Source organism: Neomonachus schauinslandi, chromosome 1 (genome assembly GCF_002201575.2).
Source record: "Neomonachus schauinslandi chromosome 1, ASM220157v2, whole genome shotgun sequence".
Lineage (NCBI taxonomy): Eukaryota > Metazoa > Chordata > Mammalia > Carnivora > Phocidae > Neomonachus > Neomonachus schauinslandi.
This window is the reverse complement of record NC_058403.1, coordinates 59,267,236-59,294,439: the sequence shown is the minus strand read 5'-3', so window position 1 is coordinate 59,294,439 and position 27,204 is coordinate 59,267,236. Positions and strand designations below refer to the sequence as shown.

The 27,204-nt window shown below is 34.3% G+C and overlaps 1 protein-coding gene across 1 annotated transcript in view; it reads left to right on the top strand.

Moving 5' to 3' along the window:
* The window catches only part of ZBTB20 (zinc finger and BTB domain containing 20), a 632,172-nt gene that overhangs the window by 2,719 nt on the left and 602,249 nt on the right, over positions 1-27,204 (top strand). The window contains exon 2 of the mRNA XM_021692619.2: positions 5,686-5,736. The gene's annotated coding sequence lies outside the window, so the exon portion shown is untranslated. The remainder of the gene's footprint in view (positions 1-5,685; positions 5,737-27,204) is intronic.

Below are 27,204 nucleotides of genomic sequence, written 5' to 3'. Positions count from 1 at the left end.
GTTAAAAGAATCAAGGCAAAAACTTTTATTGTCTCTGGTGAACCCTTAGGTAATCAGAATTTAATTAACCAGCATTCCAGGTAATCGATGTTTACTTGTGTCAAGGAGCAGTCATTCTTCAATATATTAGCTGAGCTAGTATTTCATCCAGAAAAAATGATGAATTTTATTTACTGTTAATTCTTTTCTTTCTGTCCTTCTAGTTTTGGGATTATTAACATTTTCCATAGTTTTGTAATTGTATATTTCTTACGATATGCTTAGGAATAAGAACATTATATAAATGCTCCAAAACCATAATTATATCCATCTCATTAATATAATTTAGTAGAGAATATTTCTACTCATTCTGTCCAAATGTATTGTGGAATAAAGTATCTCAAAGAGGACAAGGGACAATTGGAAAGAAGGGAATTTTACTGATCTCTGAAATTTTAAAAATATGTTGTATTTCTTATGCGCTAATGCCAGTGTTTAAATTCACATTTACTTTGATGTCTTTTTTAATTGCTTTTGTTAAAATGGCCTAATAGAATATTTTAAAATAATTGATTTATGGATTCTTAGAAAGCGTACACATTCCAAGCTCAAAAACTTTAAAGTTTTTAGTTCAAGGAGTTTAAGTAGATAATTCAGAAGTGCATTCTGTTTGTCTGTTAATAATTAAGCAGGTTAGACTGTGTACTTTTTATAGTCATTGAGTTTTAATTTATTTATTTGTTGGTGTGTTGGTTTTTAAGAATTTATTTAAGGCATTCTGCTACTGGGAAATAAAAATGAACGGAGTGAAGCTGCACATAATAAAGGAAAGGGATTGGGTTACTTTTAAAGAGACAAGTGACAAAAAAAGAAATTGACTGGATTTTAGGATTAAAAGAAGTATTTAGTACATAATCTTTCTGAACTTTTCCCCTCTGTTTGGAGGGGAAACTGAAATACCTAACAGCAAGTATGACTGAGTCAAGTGAATAGTCTTTTGTTGTTGCCCCAGAGCCTGGTTCAATGGAACTTGATTTGATCTTAGATGGCTTCATTATGGGGTTTGGTCAGGTCACTTTAATGGATTCTTGGAGAAGTCTACCATAGAACTTATCAGATTCTCCGGCGCTTTAAAAACTGGTAATATCCAAAGCCAGAATGCATATCTTCATTTTAAGAAGCACCATTATGGACTAGAACTGAATTAGGCTTTTCCAGTCTTCGAGGGACTGCATCTTGTCCTCTTGACCACGTATGTATAGGTTCTTCCTGATGTTCTTTAAGGATTATAAATTGGTTTTCATTTGCCATTTTGATGAGGTACAGTCAAATTTCATATTTAAAATTTTTATTTAATGAAGACTTGTTTTCTATAATTATCAGTAGAGGATAGCCTTTAGCAGTTTCTATTTGTTTTGTTGTATCATTTGCTTGCTTTTAATTTTTATTTATTTGAAATTGTAACTATAATAGTCCTATCACTGAAACTGATGCATGTTCTATTTGTTTTCTCTTATACTAAATAGTATGCTTACTATATAAATATAGCTTCAAACTTCTTAAGTTTTCTACATTCCAGGCTGTGCATTTCTTTGAAAACTTAATTAGATGTGATTGATTAAAATTTGACCTAGGAATCTAAGAGATACTATTATAGGTGGTTGCTGTTTTTGTTTGTTTTTGACAAATCTTATTTTTCTTTCTTTTCTTTTTTTGCTCCATCTTCTTTCTTTCCTTCCTCTTTTATTTATTTTTTTTCAATAGAGGTGGCCTTCAAAAATAGGGACAGATAGACCTTTTCAACTGGCTTTCTTAACATTCAGGAAATCTAGTAATATGTCATCTAATCTTTTTTCTGCAACATAGACTAGGTCTTGTTTTAGTGACTTTAATGTTTATAAAAAGTAATTTGTGTTTACTGTAGAAAATTTGGAAAGAAATCACAAGAAGAAAAATATCTGCCATAATCTTAATGTCTGAGATTAGTGCTAGGAATAATTTAGTATATAGGTCCTTACATGCTTTTTCTAATGCATACATGTTTTTTCTGATACATAGATAGACACATACATACAGATCTACATTTATTCACAGAACCAAACATTGCACATAGTCTATATATGTATATATCATATCATAAAAATTATTATTATTAACATTTTGCAATGTGCTTTTTAAGCTTAATGATGCTTTGTAAATTTTCACTTGCCATATTTAATGAAAGCTTAACATTATATCACATATCATTTATTTAACTAGTTCACTGTTTGGAATATTTAGGCTACTTTAATTTGCATTCCTTTCTGTATAGATTAGTTCTACAGAATATTCATTACAGATAACTATTACAGATTAATATTATTTTATATATATCTTAGCTTGTGTTTTTTCTATTGTGAATTTCCTATTCATTTGAAAAAAATGAGGTCTTTGTTTTATTTATTTATTTATAGATTATTAACTCTACGATGTCATATACTTTAAAAATATTTATCTGTTTTATTGTTGGCCTCATATTTATTCAAGATACTTTTTGACTTTGAAAAATTTTTAATTTTAAGTAGTGAAATTGATAAATCATTATGCTTATGTTATATTCTACTACTGTCTATGTGGCTTAAAAGGCATTCTCACCTTGGAATTCAGAAAATTATATACATAGGTCTTCTTACAGCTCTTTGATTACTTATTACATTCAGATGTATCAATCTGCTTTATATTTTGGTGCCTGCTAAGAGGTAGGGAACAAAAAAATTTTTTTCCTATGTAATTAGTCTCAACGCTGTGAAAATGCTACCTGTAATACTTATCCCATATTAGGTCCCTGTGGTCTATTCTACTGATCTGTCTCTTCCACTGCCAATATCACACTGTCATCTACATTTCAATCTTTGGTGAAAACTAACCTTGTTCTCTACTCCTTTGCTGCAGGGTCAAAAACCAACACTTGATATTTTTTTTTGTTATAACCTCCTTTTTGGTTTTATTTATTTTTTAAAAATTTGAACTAACTATAAAGCATCAGAACTACTAAAGATAATTTTAGTTCAACAAAGACTTACTGAATGTTTGCTATATACCAGTTTCTGTGCATGTATTAGGAACACATAAATGAATTGGAAACCTGTGTGGTAGAATCCTTGTGCTAGAAAAATGTATTAATCTGATGGAGGCAGACAGTGTGTGTAAATGGTCAAGATAGTGGCCTAATATTGATAACTTTATTTTTTTTCTGATTCTTTTTTACTTTTTTTAATCTATGACTTACTGACTCTAGGCATTTTATATGCTTTTCTTTTTTATCTTCCTTAAAACCCAGAAAAAATTAAGTGACATTGATTTAAAGGAGTTAGATTGACTCAGGCATATGAAATATGATGACTTTTTCATATTCATATAGTCTATTTACTTTTTCTAATTAATGAACTGATAATTGTGTCTTCCTACTTTAAGTTCTGTAAATTTTTATTGAATATTTGCTAGGCACTATTTAAGGAGCCATAGGGAAAGAAAAATGTATGTCTTTGACAAATTTATAATTTAGTGGGGGAAATTCATTATTTATAAAATAATAGCAATATAATAAAATAATAGATATTGAGAGTATTGTTTGCTGTGTGCATTGTACAAAGCAAGGTAATATATATTAACTTGTTTACCTCTTATAATAGCCCATCTAGTCCCCTAGATACTTTTTTGACTCTCTCTCTCTCACTTCATGTACACTTTTTCTTATTTTCACCTCCTCTGAGAAGCTTATTCGTCCAAACCAATTTAAAATATCTCCCCATGTCACTCCTAATGCCGTTACCTTACTGTTTGCACTCATAGTACTAATTATATGACGTTATAATTTTAACAACTTACTTGCTTATTGTTTGTTTTCCACTGCTAGAATGAATATTGAATGGAAGACTAAACAATGGGTTGTAGAAGTTTGCAGTTGTGGAAGAGCAAAGTTTAATATATAAAATTTAACTTCTTTAAGTCTAAATTTCTTTATCTGTAAATGGATGCAGACTTAGTGCTTGTCTTATAGGTTGATCAGGCTGTTCATTATTTCATTCAATAAATATTCATTGATCTTAGTATATGGCAGACACTCTTCATGAAATTGGGAATACAGTGAAAAAAGACAGTGTCTGTCCATATGGCACTTCCATTCTAGTGGGGGAGACAATAGAGAAAAATTACTTTTATAATATATCATGTAATGGTCAAATTAATTTTCTCCAAATTAAATTTCTCCACCTCATCCCTACAGTCTGAACAATTTTTTTCTATTTATTCTGTTTATCCATTATTAATGGTTCTAATCACATTCCTCCCAAAAGATTCTAACTTTCTAAAGTTCGGTGTTGCAGAGTAAATGTGATATTACTCATGTATCCTGACTATAACAGGACTAGCACCTTCCTTTCCTCAATCCCATTTATCAGTACAGCTTAAACTCAGGTTTATTTCGGTTTACTGGTATAGTTTGATGTTTGATTCTTTGTTTTCCCTTCATAAAATATTATTTATGCATATTAAAGATCCAATCAGTTAAAATCCTTAGATCTTTTTCATTTTAATGTTTTTGTTGTTGTTGGGTTTTTTTTGTTTGTTTGTTTTTTGTTGTTTTTTTTTTTTTTTTTACTGTACATGCACCGGCTAATAGGATTGGCTTATGTTTATGTATGCGTTTCCATTAGTAAAACTGCTTTTGAGATTTTGAATGGCTGAATCAAATAATCTCTGTGGAGATTATTAGTAGATATGACATCAAGGTCATCATTGAAATTTCATGGCAAATTTAGAGGGATAACTTTCCAAGGACATAAAATAGCAAATTCAATTTTTAATAGGAGAATTGATTCTAGTTAATTTTTTTTTGTATTCAAAGTCACCAAACTGGCTTTAAAGGCACCTCAGCATCCTGCCTGCTTTACTGCTCCCAGTCCTAGGTTTGAGTATATACTATCAAACACATGTGGATGGAAAAGAATTTAAAAGTGACTCATTCATTTGTTTGACATCCCTGCCTCCAAATCTGTGTAGGACCCTACAATAATAGCCTTCCTTGCTGAGACAGGAGCCATCAAGCCATGTTCTAATGTCAGTTCATTAGGTACTGTATACCAGTTCAAGCTATATTGAACATGTTACCCTCTGCTCCCTGTTTCTTTCCTTCCATTTACTTTTCATTCTCTGGATTATCTTCCTTTATGCAAATCTCTTTAACCTCACTCATTATTTTGAGGATAGGGCCTGTGTTTTATGTTTGTATTTTTCCTAACTCATCAGTACTTACCAGTATATTATCACAGTAGATCTTTGCAAAATCTCTGATAATTAAGAATAGACAAATACATGGGCTAAACTATTTGGGATTACCTTTTTTCAATTATACAAACATAAATGTAAAAACTTTAATTGTGTAAATTAAGAAAGCTTCTAATAATACTGTAATAAATACCCTGGTCTGCATCTAAACCCTGTATACACATTGATTTAAATCATGTATTTGTGCCATACTTTACTTTGTACTTGTACTGCACATACAGAAGTGAATGTGTTAGCCTTTTTTTTCTTTTGAAAACTATAGATATTAGTTGGCACACACAAACTCAGCTACCTACTTCTCATGACTAGTTATAGACTTACTGTGGAAATGTAAATTGCTTCCTTAGCAGATTTCTAATTTTAAGTATTTTCTTTTTACAGTCACACAAAAGAAGTATTAAGGATTGCCCCTTGAGACTCTGAAGACTGAAGGTAATGTCCAGTGATATTTTCTTGAATGGGTTTTGTCTTCTTGAAAAGTTTCATAATATTTAAGGCCTTGGTTTACTGCCTCAGGTCTTTATTGCTCTTTAACACATTAAATATCTTTTTCTATGTCTACCTAAAAAATAATCTGAAATTATAAGTCAAAAAAGAAGAAGCCTTGTGTCATGTCAGAATGTCTCAGCCTAATTGGGTGTTACTATACCTCTTCTTCCTTCTATATGGGAATGTATTATGGCCCGTCTCTGTTTTTGAAATCAGTTTGGAACTCTTCTGATTTTATACCTTGTCCTTTTCTTAAATAGACATATTGGCTCCAAGCCAAAAAGTCAGCACCCATTCATCCTCAGGAAGAGCTTTACAACTAACTATACTAGATAAAAATGCATTTGTTATAGGCAATAAAACTGTGCAGGAAATCGTGCAGATGAGATTTAGTGGCTACTTGTAGTCAGAAGTCCAGAATTTCAGGCAAGAAGTGTACAATAGACTTGTGTTGCTGCATTGTGTATAAAGAACTCATAGGGATTGAAGAAGGTTTCTGAGACAAGAGGGGGCTGTAATTACTTTGTTTCTTACATGCATGGTTAGATCTTCCAGCGAGAATAACATGGTAGGGTAATTTATTATAGAAGAGTAAATCACAGATTACATTGGAGGGGGATGGGGTGCTGCGATCCAACCATCAGTTTTGTGAATACATACACTTAAGCATGTGTGATAGCTTGTTTTTAATTTCTTTACACCAGTGCACACCTCAAACATTCCGTTTAGCAGTGGGATATGCAAATTGTTCCAAATGCAGCAGCAGTACTTTCACCTGAATGTCAAAACTGTCAGAGAGGTTTAAATCAAATCTTTATAACATTTTTTAAAAACCAGCCAGCCCCAAGATTGAGGCACCAAACTCACTGCAAAAACTTGATTCCCATGCTTTCAAAATGCTCCAGTATGTCAACAGGGTAATGTCAAAGTTCTAATTCACCTGCTTTCTAATTTTAACCTTTTGAGGATTTTATTTTATTTGGCTTAATTACGATATTTTCTACAAATTAATGATAAATGCCTTGATTAATAAAACCAAATGTCAGAGAAAATGACAACTTGATGAAAAATTAATACTCGGCAATATTTTAAGGTACAGAAGTACTAAAGATGTACTCTTAAACCTCATACTTCATCAGTTCTTTTTGAAGGTGGGTAACAGCATTATTCTTGCACAGAAGTTTCCATTGCCACATGTGTAGATGCATTTTAGCAATATAATTCTCAGCTATTGTTTTTACTACTAACTGTTATAGATAGAAATATATTCGTAATTTTTAATTTCTCCTTTTCCTCACAATATTATTTATTTTTATTTCACAAAATCATGGTAAACTATATTTTAGGTTGGGTGTACAGATAAAGCTACCATATTAAGCATCCAAACAGCAATGCGCGCACACGTGCGCACATGTTCATGTGTGTGCGCGTGCGCGTGTGTATTTCAAGAAATCTCATGGTATAAAATGTAGTAGTTTGCAACTGGATATCTGTTGGACTATTAGTTCATTTGGTTATGAATATTTCATCTGGAGTATTTAAAAATTATTCGGTAAAAGTATTAAATACAAAGAGAGAGCATCTCTGTTTCAAAGGGAAATAGATTTTAATATGGGGATTTCCTTTTTTTCAATGTTTTTTTTCCTGAGGTTTCATTAAAAGACCTGAATACCAATAAAGAGTTGTAATCTGTTTTTTTCCTATAAATTGTTGGTTAGATAAAAAAACCCTAATGATCAAGAAATATGACTATTTCCCCCTTTTACTGAAGATCATGGAGTTAAAAAAGTTTTAAAGATTTCATGTATTTTTCCATCTTCACAAACATCAGGATAACTTTGGGGTATGAATACTTAATTATTTGATTAAATGTTATGCAGAGATAGTACTATACAAGAATTATAGTCTGTGTTGGTTTTTTATTTTCATATTTCACAGATGAAGCTGCCAACCAAATGAGGGAAGGCACAGTGGCCTCTTCTGTGTTCTGCTTTTGTTTGGTTTGGTTGTTCAGGGATAAAAAGATCCACATAATGCACTGTCAGTGAAATGGACACACTTGGACCATCTGTTCATGTAATGACATGATGGCCATACCTATCAACAGAAATTCCTGCCAACTAATGTTCAAATCACTTTTTTTTGGTAATATGCTGGGAATTCCTAGATAGGGTTTCAGGCATGTTGCTACGCATAGTAAGATAAATAGAGGTAAATGTTGGTCAATGGCTTGTAAATACAATTGTGTTAATCCCAAGGGAAACATTCTTCAGTGGAGATTTCTGGTACTATTTAAAATTGGAGATGGGTTGTGCTGAACCTTCCTTTAGCTGGCTATAGGTTTTATTGTTTTTGTGTATTGTCTGGTTCCAGACATCTAGTCTGTACTGGTAAAGCTGCTTGATGAGTAGGGGCCACTGACATCGCTGCCCTGACTGCTCACATACCTGCCATGAATAATAGATTTGTCAGCTAGTTAATCATTGCATTGTAACTGTCTCTGTTCCTTCTTAGCTGATCACTGCCCAGAGAAGTTGAAGTTCCACTGTAGGACAAAGCTTCTATTATGTTTCTATACCTGCATTTATTTGTATACCAAAGCATCTATTCTTCTTTTTTCAAATACTGGTAAATAAGACATGCCACACTTCTTTCTCAATTCCTCAATTACATATTAAACAATGTACTTCCCTCGCTTGTTAATTGTATTCATCTGCCTTTCACCAATTTACTTCCATATATGAACCAATTAACTTTTATTCATTAGTTACAGGATTTGGTCAAGGAAATACTAACGCCTACCTCACAATTCACAGCTTTCTAAGTTTCTCATTGAGATTCTAGTTATTTGGGTCAGTACTATAAGAGAATGTCATCATTTGCCCCAAAATGTTTATGAACAAAGGAGGTAGACTGAAACCCAAAATAATCTTAAAAGACTTTTGCTTGATGGGACATTGTTTGATCCTAGAAATGAGGACAACTGACCAAACCTTACACAGTTAGTCTTTAGTTTCAGGAAGTTGGAGTTGATTTTTTAAACTTTATGCTGGTGTGAACACACACAATGACCAGCTGATGCTCTTTGAAGAATCTAAAGCTTATGGAAAATTAAATTTGTTAGACTATCTCTCATCCAACAGAAAAAAAAAAAAACCCTAAAAATAAATATGTTTTCTAATGGACTTAAAATACATAAATTTCTAGTTTTAGTACTTATAATTTGACCATACCTTCTCTCTAAATGACTTTTTGGTCCTTTTGGAAACTGTGTTCTCTCCTTTAAGCTCACACTGTTTTATTCTGCAAGCTCAAGAAATTGAGACCTTACTGGTTTGAAAAGATTAAGGCAGCTTCCAGAGTTGCCTACTGTATAACGTAAGTACCAGTAGAATGATCAGTTTCTCTCAGTAGGATTCATTTACCTTCATTTCCTTTGCAAGCTTGTGTTTATTAATGAATAAACTACACTCATGAAACACACTGCTAAGTAGATCAATCAAAAGATATCAAGAAAAACTGTGAACATTGTCCAAGATATGTAAGGGATTTGTGTTTCCTGCCTATACGCTGCTTTCATTCTTCCTCCCTATCTACCACCCCTCTAATATTCAGGTCTCTCTTTGTATCCTTTAGTGATGACAAGATGTTTTTTATTCCTCTAATGAAGTGGGAAACAGATTAACATGCTTTCTTCTTGGGAATTAGATTACTTATTGTAGTACTGCTCAACGTATCTTTGTAATACTCCCCCACTTCTACCCACAACTAATTAGTGACTTTCAGAATTAGGGAAAATCTTGGTTTTGTGGTGGCTCTGTATTTACCAGTGATCAAGGAAGTGTTACTAATACACTTGTCAGTATTAAAAAAGAATTAAGTAAATAAAGAGCCAGATGGCCGAGCCCAGGACCTAAGAACCCAGTATGTGTGGGCTGGTCCAACGGAATGACAGAAGCATATTACCAGGCTAAGTGGAATCAAAGTTAGGCTTTCACTTATAAGAAAAAGGACATTTTTCAAATGTGTTTTCTTATGATAATAGTGATTTACATGTTCAGACCTCATTTGTACAAGTAACATTTGAAAGCATATAGTTCCCTGTATATCAAGAGACAGGAGTGTTTATGTGTATCAGAAAAGTCTCTTGGAACAGGACATAGTGGCATCAAAGTAATGCAATTACCATGTAAGCATTTTTGCTGGTTCAGAGAAGAATCCTGCTTTGTTCTCTCATGAAAGCCTATGTGTTTATTGTTATAACTTACTTAATACATTTTATTTTAATTGAATATTTGTCTCCTCCTATAGACTCTACTATGGCTTATGATATAAGGAACCTGGTTATGTAGATGTTGTTATAGTATATGGCCAGATGAGGGACTAGTAAATATTCTCTAAGTGTTTTCTTATAATAAGAGCATTACAATAGTGGTTATAATAAGATTAACTTAAAGTGAAGAAATTGAGAAAATATATTCCCTTCCTTTCCTATGATTTGTCTTTACACGTATACATATATAAATATCTTGTTTCCTACTGTAATTGCCATTTCCATTTATTTTATTTTATCTTTCAACTATGTACTTTTGGAAGCCATTTTAAATCTCTGTGGTTTCTGGGATAGATAGGTGGATCAGTGAATTGCTGGGTAGATAAACTGACTAAATAGAATGTACATTTTTAAAGATTTTTCTCCTCACAGCTACAGAAATAATGGAGAGATTAGCTAACCATAGGCCTCCCATCTTTTTTCTCTCCATGCCTTCCTTCCAAACTCCAGAAGATATTTAGTAAGTGTCTGCTGTGCCAGGAACTCCCAAGGTGCTAGATATAACTGCTGAACAATAGAGACGTAGTCCTTATTCTTGCGGGGCTTGCTGTCTAATAGGAAAATATAATAAACACATAAATAAACATTACAAACATAGATGTGTAATTAAATGGATTATTTTGCTGGACTTCTAAATTCTGGCATGAGTTAGGGAATTTATAGTGGAGAAATTATCTTCAATGACCTGCCGTATTAATAACAGTAGATCACTTCTAGATTAAAAAAATCCAGGTTGGCCAAATTATTTCAGATTATGTTTTATGGCGTGGGTGGCCTTGGGATGAAGATAGATAAAGCAATACTTGCTTTCAAGGTGAGTCATAAAGAAACCAGCTTTGTAAACCTGGCTTACCATATATGATGCAGGTGACCTCAATATGTGTTTTCAAATCTCAGATTGAAAAATCATGGGAATTTTTTAAATGATAAAATATTAACTTTTATAAAGATTGTTTATTAATAGTCCAGAGTTTACCTCTGAATTGGGTTGTAGTAATGGTGGTAAAGGAGTAGATGATAGAAATGTATTTTTTCCTTCCTCTTTTTGGATATGTGTGTGGAATATTTTTGTCTTCTGATGAGATTGTTCATTATGCTCCCTTTGGATGTGTGTACTGTTTGGCCTTCCAGCCTTGCATACTCATTCAAAGGCATTCCAAGTCATTATGCTGGACTTCAGCCTTGTTCAGTAAAAAGGCCATTTCCTCCATCAGCTGTCCACTTGGACATACATCCTTTTTACTCTCAAAAAGATTTTATATGCATTCAGAGTATATTAGATGGATTTGTGAAATTACTCACAGATAATCAGTTTTTTAAAGTTATAATTTGAGCTATGACCTCTCAAACTATGAATTATAAGGTTTGACCCTTTGGTTCACTGTTTGACACAGCAGCCATTAATTACAGTTTTTAAAGGACATTTTATTTCAGTTAGAATTTGTGTTATGAAAACAGTTTAAGTATTTTTTTCCTTTAACTTTCAGGAATAAATGCTGAAATGTAAATGTATGTATGTGTGTTTACATATATATATTTATTTATTTTATTTATTAAATTTTATATGTAAATATGTTATATATAATAGCTATTTATTATATTTGAACATACAAATATAATAAATAGATAACTTGCATAAGCATGCTATAATCAAGTGTATTTATGCATTTATGTATTTATGCATATTTTTACCACCACATTAAATCTGTTATACATACCTATAAAGATTTTTCTGTAATAACCTGTGAGTTAACACTAAGATCATACTTACTTTATATAACTCTGGTGTCAGGAGGAGAGTGACTTTTTAAATATGTTTATCAGGGTGACAGAGACTTTACTATTATTTGAATCTAGGCTTTTCTCTTTTCTTTTCCTTGACCAAGGGTACAGAGGTAGGTACCTACCTATGAGCGCCCAGTGTCTGACAGTAATTTGAAAGTCCTCTAGATGGTTCAAAGTAGCAAGATGAGGGAGAATATAAACTGGTCAGGTGGTTTTCACAGATGTGAGTAGCTCAAGGTACTGAGATGAAGAGGACATAGCAGAACGGTTGGTTTAGCTAAGTGCAGAAAGACATCCAGATGTATGGATCTTTTTCTGATTAAGTATATAGCTTAGATTGTATTCTTTTCCTTTTAGACCCATTAGTTTGTGATTTTTAAGGAAATGTTTACCTCTATTTTTTTTCTAAAAGCAAAAGTAAAGGCAGTATATACTAACTAAATGTAGAATTTTCAAAAGACAGAAAATTTCTGAAATTAATTGTAAGCAAATTTTTATTTTACTAAGTACATTTATTTTCAGATTTCCCAGAATGTCCTGGGATATGAATCTACCAGCTTTTCTCCCCACTAGCTTCCATTAATACATAATCAATCTTTTAGATAGACACATTTTAGGAATTTTATTTTCTCATGGCAAAAAAATTAATTCTTTGAACTAAATGTAACGGCTTGTAAGTACATCATAGAGATTATGAAATTTGAAAATAGTTTTCAGGGATCAGTATGCCAAGAAAAATTCAGTTTAATTTTCAGGTTCATCCTTGTTTGATAAAGAGATCTATTCACCTTTTCTTATTCTTCATATTACTTAAAAGTTAGTACAGGATGACATTGAAAATTATTTTTAATTAGGTCCCATTCTACTTCCTGAGCCCCTAATTTCCAAACTTCTCTCCCACTTTTCCTATCCTGCCTCACCTTCTTTCCCTAAGCATGCAATTCTTTGCACCCACACTACACCGTTTGCTGTCTTCTTAACACACTATGTCCTGCCATTTTTTATGCCTTTGCTCTTAACAGTTCATTCAGCCTGCTATGGCCTTCATGTGGCCCAGAAAAATGCTGTATCTATTCTCTAATACAGAAGCAGCACCTCTTAATGTTTCCGTCATATTTGCTCACATGAGTATAACGCTTATCTCACTGTAGCATAGTTAGTTTTTACTTATGCCTGTCTCCTTTCCCAGATGATAAGTTTCTTGAGGGAAGGGAATATGCCTTTTCCATCTTTGTATTTGGCTCAGACCAGGTACTCAATAAATGCTTCTTGAATTGGTTAGTCTGTAGTCTTAGAGAAAATATATCATCAATTGTACTCAGAATTTATCCACGACACAAACATAGCAAAAAGGGATTATTTAAAAAATATGTGTCCTAAATTTCCTTTGTGTCACTACATGATTTCCTTTAGGTCTGATCTGAGTACATGTTTTGGTACTTATATCTGTAGCTCAGTAAGGAAACAAAAGTTGTGTCCTATAAGCTGTAATAAAGTTAAGTACAACTTTAAGACAAAAGACGTTTATTAAGGAAAAAAAAGGAGGACCAAAAAAAAAAAAAAAAAAAAAAAAAGGAGGACCAAACCAGTGACTTGTCAAAGGAGTTTTAGATCTTCACAAATGAAATAGCATGGAAATGGAAGGATTAATACAGAAAGTCTTAGGAGTGTTTAACACTCTAGAATTTTATACCTACCACTATTGATGATTGTACTTAGTTTGAAACAGCTTTGTATATGTATGGACTTACCCAGGATCTGAAATTTAGGCAATAATTAGCCTCTCAAATGGATCTGTTTGGAAAGCATTATAAAATAATAGCTCCCTTCCCAAAGAAAGATGCTGCTGTGTTCAGGCTGCACTCATTTAATGGTGTCTCAACTGAAACAGGTGCCTTACTTGCTTTGTTCTCCAGGAGCAGCTTTATAAGTTTAAGCACTGAGTATACAGTACACAGTGGCACTATTAACAAATCAGAATGAGGCCAAGGGAAAACTCATCTTGGATCCACACACCTAAATGCAGTTAGTAAACAGAGACACTAACTCTCATTAAGCATAATTAAACCTAATATTGACTGTAAACTGTTACTTACCTTAAACTTCTCTGTAGAGAGTGTGGAAAGGGATTAACCTAGCAGATTGGGACATTAATTACTACCTCTTTCACATTAAAGTTACCATCAAGAAGGGCTATATTCATAAATAAAACATAGAAGGGATTGAGAGACTGAAAATATGTAAATTTCCTTTATAAAGAGGAAAGAAAAGCCTAAATTAAAAAAAAAAATAAGGGAGCTGTGAGCGATGCCAACCGCAGCAAAATGGAATTCTGGCTAATTACTACAAAAAAAATAGGCTGAAATAATCACAGAAATGTGTCCTTGCCTTCTGACTGACAGAATCTCCTTCACAGGAGACACCTGTTCAGCTCAGTCCTCTCTTTTTTCATGCATAGCTTCCTCCACTGCTGAATCTAATGTGGGGTTTGAGGAGCTGATGAAGGGACCTGGGAGAAATAGAATTTCTTTCCTTTTTTCCCCCTAGTCATTAATAGCCCTTTATTTATGAAATTGATTATAATGATTATATAAATGTTGTTAGATTTGTCAGTGAGAAGGCATAGTGCTGTTTTTTGTTTGGTCAAAATGGTCTGGTAACTGGTCTCCTGCTACTATTTAATAATCTCCTTCTTGGGTGCAATCTAAAGAGTATGTTGTGAAGGATATAAAAATGCCAGCTAAATTTAAGATCGACTGTTAAGTTTTTATATTATACTTCTGCCCCAAGGCGGGAGGCCAGGATCTGGGAGATAAGAATTTAAAGAGAAAAGCAAAGTAATGACAATACAAACTTATCTACCAGCCTTAGAATCATCTTCAAAATCTATCATCCTGTCTTGCCTGCCATGTATGTATTCTGCTTTCTATTACCTGTTTTCTATTTCCTTTCCAATAAGGAACCATATTCTGTACTCATTTATGGACTTTCTTATTTCTTCGCCAGGGTCGGGCTCTAATTTTTGGAACTGAATCTGACCTACAACTTTGCTTATGTTGTAGTATTAAACCAGAGTTTAGGTTTTAACATGTTGGGCTCCTAGCCAGGTCCTGGTGCTGTCATGCTAAATTTTATCTTTCAGGTGCTCATGAGCACCAGAGCAATATAGTAGTTGTGCATATGAAAAAGGGAGCCTAGAAATTAAGCCTGGAGCATGTATTTGTTTTTTTAAGAGGATGTGAGGTTTAATTTTAGAATAAAACCCTTAATTTTTTCCCATGAATTTAAAGCTAGTTTCACTGCTCATGAGGTGAACTAATGAAACAGAAATAATTAATGGACAAAAATCTATCCTTCATTTCCCCCATTGAACAAAAATTCACAAACTGGTTGGATAACAGAGGATGAACAAAAACAGTGAGAGTAAGAGTACTTCTATCCTCTGTTCTTGTAACAATCGTGACATTATGAAATAACCATAACAATGGCACTCTTATTAATCAGACATATTTATACAGAATTAGTGTTGGCTTCTGCTCTATATTACCTTTAGTTTTACATGAACTTTTATTATCTGTGCATATCAAAAGAGACATGGTGAATGAACAAAGAAGCCCTGTTATGAGACAAGTATTATTTGACATTTTGGGAAGCCCTTATTATAGGGTTTCCTCTTAAGTGAGAATAACGGGAAGGTTGTCATTAGTTGCACGATTACAGACACTCTGGATTGTTAAAAACAGAAATGGAGCCCACTTTTTTCCTTGAAGAAGATTCATCAGTTAGAACAGTTCGAATGATCCAGGACTTCTGTGACTTGTCCCCCCAAGTCTTCTCGTTTTATCATGTGAAACAATGATCCCATAAAGCATCTCTTAAGATCATTGTTTTCCCTTGGTTTACAGAGCTAGTTAGCTGTATGGTTCTCTTATTTTTTTAAGATGCATAATCATTTTAGATTTCTAGAAAATCTTTGATTAAGCCAAAATGCAGAAGTCTTGCGAGGTCTATAGCCCTACTGCAAACCAGATGCCTTTTATTTTCCACCCTAAAAGAGGGTAGCTCTAAGTAAGTTCTTCTGAGGTCTTATCCCCAGGCTTATGACAGATCTGACTGGGAATTATGGTGAAAAAAGCATGATTGTGGGTAATAAAGGATCTCCCCTTAAAATCATTGGACCTGGACTTTTAGATTGATCAGTGGTCATGTATTTTTTTTTTTTTTTTTTTACAGGTTGGGGTAAAATTTTAAGTCCAAAGAATAAAAATAACACTGTTAAAAAGAGAACGGGTGAGTCACTACACTTACAGTACATCAGCTGCCTGAATAAGAACAGTGATTCTGAAAGTGGAGGAAGTAGAGATCAAAATCACCACTTCTGGGGTCTCTTCAAATGAACCTCCCCCAAATTGACAATTATTGGTGTAGATACTTGTCTAAGAGCCACGGATACTAGAAAACAGTTTGATCAATTGATAATTTAGCTGCTTTTATTCTTTTGAAGTTTAAATATAGAGAATAGAACAGAGATTTTATTATTGCAGAATTTCCCCCTAGCCTCCATCATATCTTCCTGTCTTATGCTAACAGACACTGAGTTTGGGGGTTCAGTGAAATAAAACAACAAAACCCCTAATAACATATGCTCTAAGGAAGAAAAAAGGGCTGCTAATTTTGGGGTTTAAACACGTGTAAAAGCAAGCCAAGTTTTCTGAATGAGCCACACACACACATACACACACACACAAAATCATTAAACTCCTAATCAACCACCTTTCCTGCATAGCAATAAGACAGGACAAAACTGTTTTGTACCTTAAAACACTTAAACTGAATCCTTTAAAAAAGTTGTTATTTACTTGCTTGTTTTCAATTTCTAATGTTTTCTATTATACATTTTAAATTGGGTGGTAGAAAGATAGGCAAAGTGATTTAACTTGTTGCTATTCTGCTATCTCAGAATAGGAGGACACTTAAAACCTATTTAAAATAGGAGAGATCATCCTTGTCTGGAGTCAGGAGGTTCTTTGGCTTTGAATTCTAGGTTGAAATGTCTTCTCATTTTAGGGACTTTCACCAAGCCATTTATTTAAGACAGGATCACTCTATATACTTTTCTCTTCTTTGCTTTTTATAAGGCACTTATTGCCTAAATAGCACTGGAAGGTGGCTCAAAGCAGTGTATTTCCACATGTCTTAAATCCCCCACCAGATTATGAACTGTGGGAGCAGGGAATGTATTACTTATAACTTTATATGCTCAGTGCTGTGGATATTGTAGGAATGTAGTGCATTTTTAGGTGATTCTTGTTTTTAATGTGGACAAGCTGAGGTCAGTGAGGAGAGTCACCAAATTGAAAGGTAATTCAGTGAACTTTTTAAATATCAGAATGTGATTCATCTTAATTTCCAAATACATAAAATTTTCAAGGAAATAGCTTCACCTGTGACTCACAAATCACTAGTTTCTCCTAGTAGCCAATTATGTATAGCCCACCTATGACCTAATCTAAAGCTAGTTATACTTTGGGTTTGTACTATGTCCTTAGTAACAAATCCATCCTTTCATTCATTTAAAAACATTTATTAATGCTAACTATGTGTGAAACATACAGGTGAAAATATAGGGTGTTTGCTCTCAAGACACCTATGGGCTGCTGAGGTCTCAAATACAAAAGAATTCAATGAGTATTAATACCTTAAGAAGGGACTAAAAAGGTTACTATGGGAACATAGTAGGAGATCAAGGGAGAATTCATAAAGATAATACTGGAATGGAGATTTGAAAGGTAAATAGGAGTGTGATACATGAAGGAGGTGGGCGGGAGGTGGTGGTGGTGGAGGAGGTGGTTGTATTGGGGAGCATTCTAGGAAAACATTAACACTGTGCAAGAAAACCCTGAGGAATGAGAAAACCTGACTCATTCAACTGCATCTTAGGGTGGAAGTAAGAAGTAAGGCTACATGGGTAATGTCGGTCAGATTATAAAAGGCCATAAATCCTACACTAAGGAGATTGAATTTTACCTTATAACTGTTGGTGAGTCATTGGAAGATGAATGTAAGATGATATATTCAAGAAAGTGGAGATATAATCTATACCACATAATAATCAAATAGGTATGGAGGTTGGTGGAGGAGTCATGAGTGAGCCAGCTTCCTGGCTTTGGTGAGTTTTAGTGTCATTTATAAAAAGATGGAAAATGCTGTTGGCTATTACCCTCTCTCTCTTCCCAACTACACTCAAATTCTCCAGAGATGTTTATCTTCTCCATTTCCATTTCCTCTCCAATACATTCACCAGTTTACCTTGTCTGTTTCAGAGACCTCTATCACTTCACCAAACTCTTATTGAGATCTCTTTGGACATTTGATCTTGCTGATCACTTCCTTCTTTTTGAAATGCTTTTTCTGCCCTTATTTTCCATGGTATCATGCCCTCCTGATTTTTTTTCTATGCCCTTTATTATTCCCTGATAACTCCTTTGTAGGCATACTCTCCCATATCCAACTATTAAATGCTGGTAATCCTCAAGGTTAGATTCAGAGCACTTCCGTTGATGCCCAGCATTTTGGGAATCTTTGTAGCCACAACACATTGAGATTTTTAAAGTTCTTTTTGGAGGACCATGTTTCAAAGGTTATATTTAAATACATATTTTATTCTTTATTATAAGTGATGTATAATACTCAACACATGCCATAGGGGAACTCATATGGTAACTTTGGTCGTAATTGTACAGCTATAAAATCTTCCTGATGTTTATGTTTTAACCTTAGGCAATGATTAATCCTCCTTGAATCTTGAATCCTCTTGAATCGTAGTTTCTTAATCAGTAGTATATGGGCAGCCATCCAGCTCTTTAAGATTTCATGATGCTGTGGTTTGATATTTTACAACTTGAAAAGGATAGTAAACTCTAAAGGATGTTCAGATGACACTTTGAATTCCATAGTCAAAGTTTATAAAATGTTTAACTGCCTTTTCCACATCTACACTTCACACATTGCATCCTTTATTTAAGATAATTCCATGCTTATGGAAATACATATTCCTCATTCCATGTTTACTTAAAAAGTATTTCAGACAGTTTTTGTCATGACATTTTATCAAAAGCTTTTTGACAATCTGAATAGATTGTGTATTCTGGTTACTGCCCTTACAGATGCTTATTTAACCCTACAGGAAGCCCAGATGTAAGATGTTCAATTAACCACCTAGGGCTTACTTTTGGGGGATCTTACCCTTTTGAACATATTTCCCTTCTCTCTCTTTGGTTACCAGTGTTGCTTTTAAACTTGCTTTTTGTGATTGGTTCCCACTGCCAATGTGCTTTCAGTACTCTGTGAAAATGGCCACTTTAAGGACAGGTTAAGTTAGATATTCAGGGCACAGTATTATCCTTGGTCAGTGCCCATTTGATGCTAATGATTTATCTACATCTAGCTTATTAATTAATTTTAGAATGACCTTTGTATTTGTTATTATTTGAAACTAGAATCTCCTAATTTGTGTGCTCAAAATGTATTTGAGGCATGGGAATCTCCTTAATGTTTTCCTACTATAATATGTGTGTGTACATATATTTATTTTTATTATTAATTTAGTAAAACTAATCTTTGAATTTTCCTACTTATTGGTAGGATTTGTATTACTTTGGCATACAAACAAAAACAAAACAAAACCAAAAAAACTGAAACAACAACAAAAGAAAACTCACTTGGTATTGGTATTGGTGTCCCTTGCAAATTTGGCCTCGTTTTTCTTGTTTATTTACCTTACCCAAAATCTAACAGATGTTTTTTTCTCCCTTAGGATAATTTTTACTACATACTTGCAATGTGCAATCCACCTGATTATCCCCTCAGACCTTCCACTATGTGGCCTTCTTTTACTCATCTGAGCACTTTTTCCATTTGAAAAATAAATGGTCTTTTTCTCTGATATTTCTTTGTTCTTATCACTTAAGCATACAGTGTGATATTCTCCATTTCCATTTTTTTCTTCTTTTATGCTCAGTTTTTGGTCCTTGACATTTTATTGTATAAAAAAGTAAATGGTTGAGCAACTTGTGTGATTTTCTGTTTTAGAAATACTCCTTTAAGGTTTGCTCCCTATCTCTAACTAATTGTCTATTAGTGTTCTGTAGACAAAGTGAGAGATCAGTTCGTGTTAGGTTCTGGAAGGAAAAGAGCTGAATAATTAAGAGCATTTATGACTTTTAGCTTATGGCCTCTTTAAATTATAGTTACACATAGTTTGGTCCCAAGCTTGTCAGAAATGGGAGAGTTTGTGAAAAAATTAAGTGCAAGTTTACCATTTCTGTCTAGTTTATAAATTCAGATTATTTCTTTTGATATTTTCAAAATGTTTATTATTTCAAACTTAAAATCTATAGGATAAAGACTTTATTCTGCTCTAAATAAGAAAAGTTACCCCACCCAAGTGCAAATGTAAATATTATGCTGCAGTAGAAAGCTATCAGCTGATTTCATCTTCATTTAAAAATTTTTATATATTATACTCTTCCTTGATTCTGTGGGTAAGGATGGCAGATGAAGCATTATGAGCTGTTTATCACTGCCACACAAAGTCAGTCACAGGAAGTAAAAAATATTTGAACTCTAAAAAAATATTACAATATAAATTCTTCAGACTGGAAACCATGGTTTCTCCATGGATCTTTTCTATAAGAGATCTACCAAAGAGTAAATAGTCAACATAGATTGATGGTAAAAATTCCTAAAGTTTCGCTTTGAAAGGAGCTTTTAAAATAACGAATCTTGGTTAGCTTTAGGGAAAATCTCTCTCCTGAAATGCTATGTATTGAAAAGCACAGATATTTGTGTGGAGGCACTCAAATAGAGATGAGTCCATTTTTAGTACACTGTGTGGGGAGTGACATGCATGGAAGTCCATTAATAGCAATGTATGTTGTGTTCTTTTCATTTTATTTTGCTAATGAATTTAGTATCAGATTGATGGGTGCTTGGAACAGAAGACAATTTGCAGAAGTAGTTAGAGCAGCGTACACATCCCAGCTAAAGGCCTACAAAGTGATCTTAATTGGAGGTCAAGCTCTAGATAACAAAAGGATAGGTGGAAACACGTGCTTCTCATCAAGTATGAATTGAACTAGTAACCTTTTGTCTGTGGATTCATACTTCTTTACAGAGGGTGACATCATCTCCTAGGTAGCATTTGGAAATGTGTGGTTGTTACAGGGACCCGGAAGCACAATTGTATTTTTTTTTAAAGATTTTATTTATTTATTTATTTGACAGAGAGATAGAGAGAGATCACAAGTAGGCAGAGTGGCAGGCAGAAGGGGAGGGAGAAGCAGGCTCTCCACTGAGCAGGGAGCTGGATGTGGGGCTCGATCCCAGGACCCCAGGATCATGACCTGAGCCAAAGGTAGCTGCTTTACCGACTAAGCCACCCAGGCGCCCCAGCACAATTGTATTTTAGGGGATAGGTAAAGAGATGACTTTAAGTCCTGTGATATGTCGACTGATTACTTAGAAGGGAGACTTGACCAGCTCTCAAAGCCAATAGCATTCTTGTAGAGAAATGCTGTTTGGGCAATCAGATAGGTATCCTTTATAGCAGTAGTTCTCAAACATTTTCATAATAACCCACTGAAAGAAATAAAATTAAATCATAACCTAGTACACACAGAGACATATATAATTGAAACTAAAATTTCACAAGACAGTATTTACCCTTCCTATGTGTGATGCCTACAAATATGTTACATTCTATCCTATTTTATCTCATTCTACCTTATGCTATTTTTTCCTTTTCTTTAAAAGTCTACAACCCACTATCTTAATTTCAAGACCACTTATAGTATACCCTACAATTTGAAAAACAGTGTCATAGAGATCTTTACATTTCCTGGTAAGAACAAGGGAAAGACAAAATAACTGAAGAATTGCCTCTAATATGACTTGGTTTCCTTTAACCCCAAGCAAAGCTTAAAATTTCCATGTATGACCGTGGTCCATTTTCATTTTAGGAGAAGCTGGTCCCATATGCCAGCCATCCAGGTATAAAGCCTAATTGCAACCTTTCCCCTCCGTTGCCATGACAACAAGGAAAGAGACCCCGAGAACACTATCCCAGTTCACTCACAGCATTTGGATCCAAAGACTCAAAGTTGCCTCCGTGGTCCATATTAGGAACTATGTGGTGTTATGTTAAAATGAACAGGATTCAATGAGATGAGAGTGAAACACTCTGCTCTTCCTGTCAAATGAGTCATCCCTAAGTTGTGGGTTGGTGACTTGGCATATTGGGCCTCTCCCTTGCATGTTGTTGATTGAAACAAATATGAAGTCAAGTAGCCTGCGTGTTTTGGTGCAGTGCCCAATTTATCATGGTTGTATAAAGTTAACCAAATTCTTGGCTTCTCAGAATATTGTCAGAATATTGGCTTCTCAGAGTATTTTTAAGGGGCATAGTTACTGATGGCAAGCCTGCCATTGCACCTTAATTTTCTTCATGTCCTTCACCTGAAGTGATTACACCAATTAAATCTAGTCCGCTCTTCTCAGCCAAGGGAGGGAAAGGTTAATTGGTAAAAAAAGCAGCTTTTGTAGTGATTTTAGTATGTCTTCCTAGTAAAGAACCATTATTTGGCTATCCAGGATACCTACCTTGTTTTCTTAAGTCATCAGGAAACAGGCAGAACAACATTTTTAGTCACACAGAGGTGAGTTGAGCATGGGCAATTTTCTGCTGTCATCTTTCTGGTTCATGTGCTATTCTCATGAGCATTTGTCCACCTGCTTCACTAAAAAGGCTGGGATTTAGCTTCATTCTTGATTTTGTTATGTTCATCCAATGACAATTGTAGAATGGCTTAAGTAATGAATTGGAGATTTATATTTGTAGGATCTGGGTGAGCTCTATGAACAGAGCTCAGCAAACTGTATCCTGTTTATTTTGGTCCTCAGCCACTTGGTACATGGATAGATATGTCTGACTTTTAGTTAAGAGTGTCCAGGTAGATATCAGGAGGTGCAGCTGTCTTGTTGCTGGCTGTTTCCGTTTAGGGAATTGCCCAGAAGTCTCTAAGCTAAAGTTGTCAAAATTCATTCACAGTCATGGGATGGCTCATGCTACTGTACTAGTTACCCCGGGCTGGTGAGGGGCTGAATGCTTGATCTCCAACATCCAGGTAACCATAGTAGCAGTACTACTGGACCCACCAGCTCTGGGGGGATAGTTGTGTGGGATGAAGCACCGTCCAAGACTCCCACTTGTCAGCCATGGTAAAAGTGGTTTCCTTTGGAATGACTATTAGCCTTTCTATAGTAAAGGAACTTTGTCTACAGCAATGGCAGCTGCAACTGAAGGCACGTTTGTTTCTCTTGTTTCCCAGTATTAGACAGGTCGGGTAGAATCTACCTAGCTTCACAAGATGTTGTTCCAGCCAGGACCCAGTATCTATTCCTCTGATATTTCTCTCAGGTAGTGATGGGCTTCTCATAGTATTTGCTGTTGAGTGTACTTGTGGTGTCACAAACCTTCTTTTACTTTGGAAGAGATTTGTGACTATTCTGTTTTCACTTTCTCTCAGTGTTCTTATTGAAGCATGCTGGAACTGGCACTTCTTAAACTTACTCTTTGCTTGTGTGGATCCATCATGACTCCATAGTCTCAGCTTAAAAGATACCTCTCCAAAGCAACTTTCTCAGATCATTCTAAGACCCTCTTGTTAATCCATACCGCAGTAGCATGGTTATTTTCTCCTTAACATATATGGCTCTAGGAAATTGTAGGAGTGTGTGTGTGTGTATGTGTGTGTGTGTGTAGCAATAGTTACATTTACATTTAGTGTAACAATTGACATGTTTGAATTTGTCTTATATTTTGTTTCCTGTTTTTTTCCCTCTCTTTTCTATTCCTCCATTTCCCATTTCCTGCCTTGTTTTGGGTTACTTGAATATTTTTTTAGTATTCCATTTTAATTTATTGATTATACTTTTTATTATATATCTTTGTATAGTTTTTAGGGGTTCTAAGGTTTCCAGTATACATACTTAAGTTTTCATAGTCTTTTTAGAATCAGTATTTTATCACGTCAAGTAGAATGTAGAAATCTTGCCACCATGTAAGTTAGTTTACTCTCCCAATTTTTCATTATTATTGTCCTGTATTATATCTACATACATTGAAACCCCATCAGATAATGTTATATTTTCACTTTTAACTGTTAAACGTATTTTAAAGAACTCACGCAGAGAATAATAGTTTATTATTTTTACTTATGTGTTTATCATTTCTTTTGCTTTCTCTCTATTCTTGATGTATAAAGTTTCTTTCTAGTATCATTTTCCTCCTGTCTGGAGAACTTCCTTTAGTAATTCTTTTAAAACAGGTCTCCTAGCAACAAATTTTCTTACTTGTTTTCATCTGAGAAAGTCTATTTCACTTCATTCTGAAAAGATATTTTTATTGAATCTATAGACTCTATGTTGACAGTTTCTTCCTCTCAGCACTTTAAAAAAGGTGTGTTGTTTCCTTCTGGCTTCTATAGTTTCTTTCTTTCTTTTTTTTTTTTTTAAAGATTTATTTATTTATTTTAGAGAGAGAATGCAGGAGTGTGGAGGAGGGGCAGACGGAGAGGGAGAGAGAGAATCTCAAGCAGACTCCCTGCTGAGTGTGGAGGCCAATGTGGCGCTTGTGAGGCTAGTGGGGCTCAATCTCATGACCCTGAGATTATGATCTGAACCGAAATTAAGAGTCAGGCACTTAACCAGCAGCCACTTAGGCACCCCTGGCTTCTATGGTTTCTTATGAGAAATCCACAGTCATTTGAATTGTCAGTCCCCTATAGGTGATGTGTGATTTCCTCTGGATGCTTCCAAGATATTTTTTTCTTATCTTTGGTTTCCACACTTTAACGTTCAGATAAATTGAAATGCTGTATTGGGCATGGATTATTTTTGTTTTTATCCTATTTGAACTTACTACACTTCTAGAATCTGTAGATTTATCTATTTCACAAAATTTGGAAGTTTCCAAATATTTTTCAAATATACTTTTTTAAAGATTTTATTTATTTGTCAGAGAGAGAACTTTTCCAAATATTTTTCAAATATATTTTTTAAAGATTTTATTTATTTGTCAGAGAGAGAGCACAAGCAGGGGTAGCAGCAGGCAGAGGGAAAAGCAGACTCCCTGCTGAATAAAGAGCCCGATGCAGGACTTGATCCCAGGACCCTGGGATCATGACCTGAGCCGAAGGCAGATGCTTAACTGACTGAGCCACCCAGGCATCCCTCAAATATTTTTTTCAGCACTGTACTCTTTTTCTCCTTTCCTTCTGATACTGTAATGACAGAAATGCTGGACTTGATATTACCCCATAGATTCCCGAGTCTTGTTAATTTTTTTCTCTTTGTTCTTCATATTAGATCATTTCAATTGATTTATCCTAAAGTTCAGTGACTTTTTTCTCTGTTATCTTCATTTTGTCATTGAAAGTATCTGTGATCTTTTTGTTGTTTATTTTATTTTTCTGTTTCAAGACTGTTCCTTGTTAGAGCATTTTTATAATAGCTAATTGAAGGTCTTTGTCAGACAATTTCAACATTTGTATCATTTCAATATTTGTGACTGTTAGTTGTCTTTTCTCATGTGAATTGGGATTTTCCTGGTTCTTCATATGCCCAGTAATTTTTTTTTTTACTAGAATCTGGGAATTTTAAATATTATGTTATGAGATTTTGAGTCTTGTTTAAATTCTATGGAGAATGTTGATATTTTTGTTTTAGCAGGCAATTGATCTAGTTAGGTTCAGGTCAGAAGTTACAAGCTGTATTCTGTGGTTCCAATGCCAGTTTTATTTTAAGATTTGTCCCGTGTATGTACCATAGGTCAGTCTTTGACCTAGGCACAGACCTATGTGTTAATTTTGTTCTTAATTTCTTTTGTATGCTGATTAAAATCAGATCCATATATGTGCAGCTTGTGGATGAGCCCAGAATTTCATAACAATTTTATGGGATTATTTTCCTGAGCCCTTTTCTCTTTATGATATCACTGGTATTTTGCAGTTCCCTGCAGCTGCCCTTTTTGGCCCTCCAGCTAGCAAGTGATGGCTTTATTTACTGCACTGTCATGCACATTTCTGTAACTGAGCCCATGTTCAAGGCCAAGTGGTGAGAGGACAGAGAGAGGAAAATAAAAGCAATGGGAGTTTAACAAATCCTCATGGGACTATAACTATTTTTTTAAAGTGCAGAAATTATAAGTATGCCTCTAGGTGAGTTTTCAGAAAGTGAATATACCCATGTAAGCAGCATCCAGACCAAGAAGCTAAGCATCACCAGACCACAGAGATCTCCTCTTTCCTCCCTACTCTCCAAGGGTAACTGCTATCATGACTTTTAATATAATAAATTAGTTTTGATTGTTTCTGAGCAGTATAGAAATAGAATCATGTGTTGTATTTTCTTTTGCTTATGTTTGTGAGATTCATTCGTGTTATGTTGCATCTGTGTGTAGCTATAAATTTTTTGTAAAAAACTTTTCATTGTTTTATGATATTCCTGTGTATGAATATAGTAAAATTTATTTTTTAAGGCTGTTCTACTGTAGATGGAAATTTTGGTTGTTTCCAGCTTAGAACCATTATGGATAGTGGTTGTCATATGCACATGCTTGTATATCTCGTTGTACATGTATAAGTATTTCTATTTGATGTATACTAAAGAGTCACATTGCTGATATACCCATGTTCAGCTTTAGTAGATATTGCCAAATAGTTTCCAAAGTTATTATACCAATTTCTGCTCTCAGTATTACTACATGACAGTTCCATTTGCTCTAATCCTTGACAACACTTAGTTTTATCTGTCTTTTTCATTTTAGCTTTTCTGGTATGTGTGACATGGTAGACCATTATGGCATTAGTTTGCATTTCTCTGATGACTAATGAAATTAAGCATCTTTGTGTATTTATTTTCTAGTTAGATATCCTCTTTTGTAATGTGCATTTTGATGTTCATTGCCCATTTTATAGTTGGGCTTGTTACTGTTTCTTTTTTTCTTTTTATTTATTTATTTTTTTAAAGATTTTATTTATTTATTTGACAGAGACAGAGACAGCGAGAGCAGGAATACAAGCAGGGGGAGTGGGAGAGGGAGAAGCAGGCTTCCCGCTGAGCAGGGAGCCCGATGTGGGACTCGATCCCAGGACTCGGGGATCATGACCTGAGCCGAAGGCAGCCGCTTAACGACTGAGCCACCCAGGCGCCCCCATTGTTACTGTTTCTGTTAT